Consider the following 6273-nt stretch of genomic DNA (forward strand, 5'->3'; position numbering starts at 1 on the left):
ACAGTGCTGGGGTACAGGTACACAGTGCTGGGGTGCAGGTACACAGTGCTGGGGTGCAGGTACACAGTGCTGGGGTGCAGGTACACAGTGCTGGGGTACAGGTACACAGTGTTGGGGTGCAGGTACACAGTGCAGGTACACAGTGTTGGGGTGCAGGTACACAGTGTTGGGTGCAGGTACACAGTGCTGGGGTGCAGGTACACAGTGCAGGTACACAGTGTTGGGGTGCAGGTACACAGTGTTGGGGTGCAGGTACACAGTGCAGGTACACAGTGCTGGGGTGCAGGTACACAGTGCAGGTACACAGTGTTGGGGTGCAGGTACACAGTGTTGGGGTGCAGGTACACAGTGTGGGGTGCAGGTACACAGTGTTGGGGTGCAGGTACACAGTGTTGGGGTGCAGGTACACAGTGTTGGGGTGCAGGTACACAGTGTTGGGGTGCAGGTACACAGTGTTGGGGTGCAGGTACACAGTGCTGGGGTGCAGGTACACAGTGCAGGTACACAGTGCAGGTACACAGTGTTGGGGTGCAGGTACACAGTGTTGGGGTGCAGGTACACAGTGTTGGGGTGCAGGTACACAGTGCAGGTACACAGTGTTGGGGTGCAGGTACACAGTGCTGGGGTGCAGGTACACAGTGTTGGGTTGCAGGTACACAGTGTTGGGGTGCAGGTACACAGTGTTGGGGTGCAGGTACACAGTGTTGGGGTGCAGGTACACAGTGCTGGGGTGCAGGTACACAGTGCAGGTACACAGTGTTGGGGTGCAGGTACACAGTGTTGGGGTGCAGGTACACAGTGTTGGGGTGCAGGTACACAGTGCAGGTACACAGTGTTGGGGTGCAGGTACACAGTGCAGGTACACAGTGTTGGGGTGCAGGTACACAGTGCAGGTACACAGTGCTGGGGTGCAGGTACACAGTGCAGGTACACAGTGCAGGTACACAGTGTTGGGGTGCAGGTACACAGTGTTGGGGTGCAGGTACACAGTGCAGGTACACAGTGTTGGGGTGCAGGTACACAGTGTTGGGGTGCAGGTACACAGTGCTGGGGTGCAGGTACACAGTGCAGGTACACAGTGTTGGGGTGCAGGTACACAGTGCTGGGGTGCAGGTACACAGTGTTGGGGTGCAGGTACACAGTGCAGGTACACAGTGCAGGTACACAGTGTTGGGGTGCAGGTACACAGTGCTGGGGTGCAGGTACACAGTGCAGGTACACAGTGCAGGTACACAGTGTTGGGGTGCAGGTACACAGTGCTGGGGTGCAGGTACACAGTGCAGGTACACAGTGTTGGGGTGCAGGTACACAGTGCTGGGGTGCAGGTACACAGTGCTGGGGTGCAGGTACACAGTGTTGGGGTGCAGGTACACAGTGTTGGGGTGCAGGTACACAGTGCTGGGGTGCAGGTACACAGTGCTGGTACACAGTGCAGGAACACAGTGCTGGAGTGCAGGTACACAGTGCTGGGGTGCAGGTACACAGTGCTGGGGTGCAGGTACACAGTGCTGGAGTGCAGGTACACAGTGCTGGAGTGCAGGTACTGGTACACTCAGCGGGACAGGCAGCATCTCAGGAGAGAAGGAATGGGTGACGTTTCGTGTCGAGACCCTTCTTCTGACTGATGTCAGGGGAGGGGGCGGTACAAAGATAGGATATAGTGGGAGATGGGAAGACCGTGGGAGAACTGGGAAGGGGAGGGAAAAGGGAGGGACAGAGGAACTATATGAAGTTGGAGGCTCCAGTGTGTCCTTGCCCAAGTGAGGTCACAAGGTCACAGGTACACAAATGATAGCAGAATTAGGCCATTCGGCCCATCAAGTCTACTTCACCATTCAATCATGGCTGATCTATCTATCCCTCCTAACCCCATTCTCCTGCCTTTTCCCCCCATAACCCCTGACACCCGTACTAATCAAGTGTCACAAGGTCAAGGTCTCAAGGTAAGTTTTTTGTTACATGGACTAATTTAGGTACAGTGAAATTCGATTTATTTATCTCTGCTTTAAAAATATCCACTGACTTGGCCTCCACAGCCTTCTGTGGCAAAGAATTCCACAGATTCACCACCCTGTGACTAAATAAATTTCTCCTCATCTCATTAAAAGAACGTCCTTTAATTCTGAGGCTATGGCCTCTAGTCCTGGACTCTCCCACTAGTGGAAACATCATCTCCACATCCACTCTATCCAAGCCTTTCACAAGGTCAAATGGGTCCTTAGGCATCTTTGTCTTCACTCCATCAAGTGTATCCTTGATCAAATGTATAGGAAGGAAGGAACCTTATAGAGCTGAGGCTCTTTAAGGTGTTGGTCAGGTCACATTTAGAGTACTGTGAGCAAATTTGGGCCGCATATCCGAGGAAGGGTGTGCTGGCTCTGGAGAAGGTTTCCAAGAATGATTCCCGGAATGAGTGGGTTAGCAGATGATAAGCGCTTGACAGCAGTGGGCCTGTACGTGCTGCAGTTTTGAAGGTTGAGTGGGGACCTCATTGAAACTTACAGAATAATGAAAGGCTTGGATAGAGTGTATGTGGAAAAGTCTAAGCCTCAGACTTAAAGGGCCTCTTTTAGAAAGGTGAGGAGGAACTTAGTCAGAGGGTAGTTAATCTGTGGAACATTGCCACAGAGGGCAGTGCAGGCCATCAGTGAATATTTTTAAGCAAGAGGGACAAATTCTTGACTGGAACCGGTGTCAAGGGTTATAGGGGAGAAGGCAGAGATCAGCCATGATTGAATGGCGGAGTAGACTCGATGGGTCGAATGGCCTAATTCTACTATAATTTGTGAACTGCAGAAGCTGGTTTACACTGAAGCTGCCTGTCCCACAGAGTTGAGATAGACATTTTGTGCCCATCTTGGTCAAGTGTGTCCTCGGTCAAGTAGGTCATACATCAATCAATAAATGTATGCTTGGCCATTTGGATCCTTAATCAAGTAAACATAGCACAAAAAGTAAGGACATTTGTGTTTGCTAGATTATTTCTTTGTTGTAACAATGCTTCTTGGCAATAAATCTTATACTGTTGGAAAGCCTGTTTATTTCCCTTTTAAATGGTGCCACATTTGTAAGGAACATGCATTTGTGGGATGAGCAGCAGAGCTGAGTATATGGGTTGCGCCCATGAAAAATTTGCCTTTATATCCTTGATCAAGTAGACATCGATCTATTGAGGGAGTGCAGCGTAGGTGCACCAGGTTAATTCCCGGGATGGCGGGACTGACATATGAGGGAAGAATGGATTGACTGGGCTTGTATTCACTGGAATTTAGAAGGATGAGAGGGGATCTTAGAAACATATAACATTCTTAAGGGATTGGACTGGCTAGATGCAGGAAAAATGTTCCGCATGTTGGGGGAGTCCAGAATCAGAGGTCACGGTTTAAGGATAAGGGGTAGGCCATTTTGGACTGAGATGAGGAAAAGCTTTTTCACTCAGAGAGTTGTGAAACTGGAATTCTGTGCCACAGAAGGCAGTGGAGGCCAATTCACTGGACGTTTTCAAGAGAGAATTAGATTTAACTTTTAGGGCTAACGGAATCAAGGGCTAGCAGGAAAAGGGAATATGTTTACATATTCTGTTGTGCTGCAGGAAGTAAGAATTTCATTGTTCTATCTGGGACATTATATGACAATAAAACACTCTCGACTCTTTTGAACGGGATACTGATTTTGGATGATCTGCCATGATCATATTGAATGGCAGTGTTGGCTCAAACGGCCTCCTCCTGCACCTATTTTCTATGTTTTTATGAATCAATCAACCGTACCATTGATCAAGTGGATCTTCAATAAAGTGTAGACACAAGATGCTGGAGTAACTCAGCAGGACAGGCAGCATCTCTGGAGAGAAGGAATGGGTGACGTTTTGGGTTGAGACCCTTCTTCATGCAATCAAGTGTATCCTTGATCAAATTGGTCTAAGTAGGTCTTTAATCAATCGTGTGTCCTCCATCAAATGTATATTTAATCAAGTGTAGACACAAAGTGCTGGAGTAATTCAGCGGGTCAGGCAGCATCTCTGGAGAAAAGGAACAGGTGATGTTTCCGATCAAGATCCTTCTTCGGACTGAGTCAGGAAATGGAAACAAGAGATATACAAAGTGATATAGAGTGAATTATGAAAGATATGCAAAAATGTAACGCTCAAAATGTGGCCGTAGAGATGGAGAGTGGGGGGGGCAACTAGAGGATTTTGCAGAACACCCAGCAAAGAGGAGGAGAACATCTTCCAAGTAGGCACATCTCGAGGAGATATTGCAGTGGAGTAGATGACATGTGTAAGAAGGAACTGCAGATTCTGGTTTACACCAAAGATAGACATAAAATGTTGGAGAAACTCAGCAGGACAGGCAGCATCTCTGGAGAGAAGGAATAGGAGACATTTCTGGTCCAGACCCTTCTTCAGGGAGTATCCTTGATTAAGTTTATCATAAATCAATCAAGTGTCTCATTGATCAATTGGATCTTTAATCAAGTGCACCCTTGATACTTTCTCACCCAGAGAGTTGTGAATATGTGGAATTCTCTGCCTCAGAAGCCAGGAGGCCAATTCACTGGACGTTCAAGAGAGAGTTCGACTTAGCTCTTAGGGCTAAAGGAATCAAGGGATTATGGGGAGAAAGCAGGAACGGGGTACTGATTTTACATGATCAGCCATGGTCATATTGAATGGTTGTGCTGGCTCAAAGGGACAAATGTCCTACTCCTGCACCTATTTTTCTAGTTTTCTATGATCAAGTAATCTTTCTCTGAAGCACTTTGGCACATTACATTTAGCAATGCAGAATCTTCAGTTGAACCAAAGAAACTCCACTTTAATGGAATTAATTTGAGGCAGTTCCAATAATCCATTAGCAAAGGCTGGAGGTGAAGGGGTAGACAAAAGGGTGCAGAAGTGGAATCTGATAAGGAAGATGTCAGGGGCAGGGAGAGAGAGCGAGAGAGAGAAATGTAAAAGTAGAGGGATAGTGGGTGGGAGGGAAAGAAAGGGGTTGTGGAGTAGAGTGGTGGGAGATGGGTGGCCGGAGGAGGTACAAGTAACTGGGTGACAGGCCATGGTGTGGAAAGAGATGGGGAAAGAGGCAGACGAGGACATTGCCACACTACATCCAGCAAAAGCAATAAGGAGCCAGGAACATTAGGAGCCCTTAGTTGAAGGAAATATTTGATGACAAATGAGCACTAGGATCATTTGACACGGCAATGATTGAAGACACATTTGTTCATTGTGGTTTAAACATGTCACAATTTGTGATGAAGGCAGGGACATGCTGAATGGTGTCCTTGCTTTGGCCAGAACTGGGAGTGGAGCAGGAATTGGCAAAGAACGTATTCCACCATGGTAGAGAGGCAAGTCACAATCCAGGAAGTGTAAGAAAGTAACTGCAGATGCTGGTACAAATCGAAGGTATTTATTTCACAAAATGCTGGAGTAACTCAGCAGGTCAGGCAGCATCACAGGAGAGAAGGGATGGGTGACGTTTCGGGTCGAGACCTTTCTTCAGTCTGAAGAAGGGTCTCGACCCGAAACGTCACCCATTCCTTCTCTCCCGAGATGCTGCCTGACCTGCTGAGTTACTCCAGCGTTTTGTGAAATAAATCACAATCCAGGAAGACATCTTTGCATTATGCATAGAGCCATACAGAATGGAAACAGACCCTTCATGTTCCCAATGTTGGGGGAGTCCAGAACAAGGGGCCACAGTTTAAGAATAAGGGGTAGGCCATTTAGAACAGAAATGAGGAAAAACTTTTTCAGTCAGAGTTGTGAATCTGTGGAATTCTCTGCCTCAGAAGGCAGTGGAGGCCAATTCTCTGAATGCATTCAAGAGAGCTAGATAGAGCTCTTAAGGATAGCAGAGTCAGGGGGTATGGGGAGAAGGCAGGAACGGGGTACTGATTGAGAATGATCAGCCATGATCACATTGAATGGCGGTGCTGGCTCGAAGGGCCAAATGGCCTCCTCCTGCACCTATTGTCTATTCAGCCCAACTTGCCCACACCAATCAACACGTCTCATCTACACTAGTCCCACCTGCCTGCATTTGGCCCATATCCTATTAAACCCATCCTATCCCTGTAGCTGTCTAAATATCCCAAATGTCGTGATGGCAGGTGCCTCAACTTCCTCCAGCAGCTCGTTCCATACACCCACCACCTTGTGTGAAAAAGTTACCCCTCAGGTTCCTATTAAATCTTCTTCTTCTTCCCTTCCCCCCCCCCCCCCCTCCCCTCACCTTAAACCCCATGTCCTCTGGTTCTCAATTCCCC

This window comes from Rhinoraja longicauda, chromosome 14, assembly GCF_053455715.1.
Source record: "Rhinoraja longicauda isolate Sanriku21f chromosome 14, sRhiLon1.1, whole genome shotgun sequence".
In the NCBI taxonomy this organism is placed as follows: domain Eukaryota; kingdom Metazoa; phylum Chordata; class Chondrichthyes; order Rajiformes; family Arhynchobatidae; genus Rhinoraja; species Rhinoraja longicauda.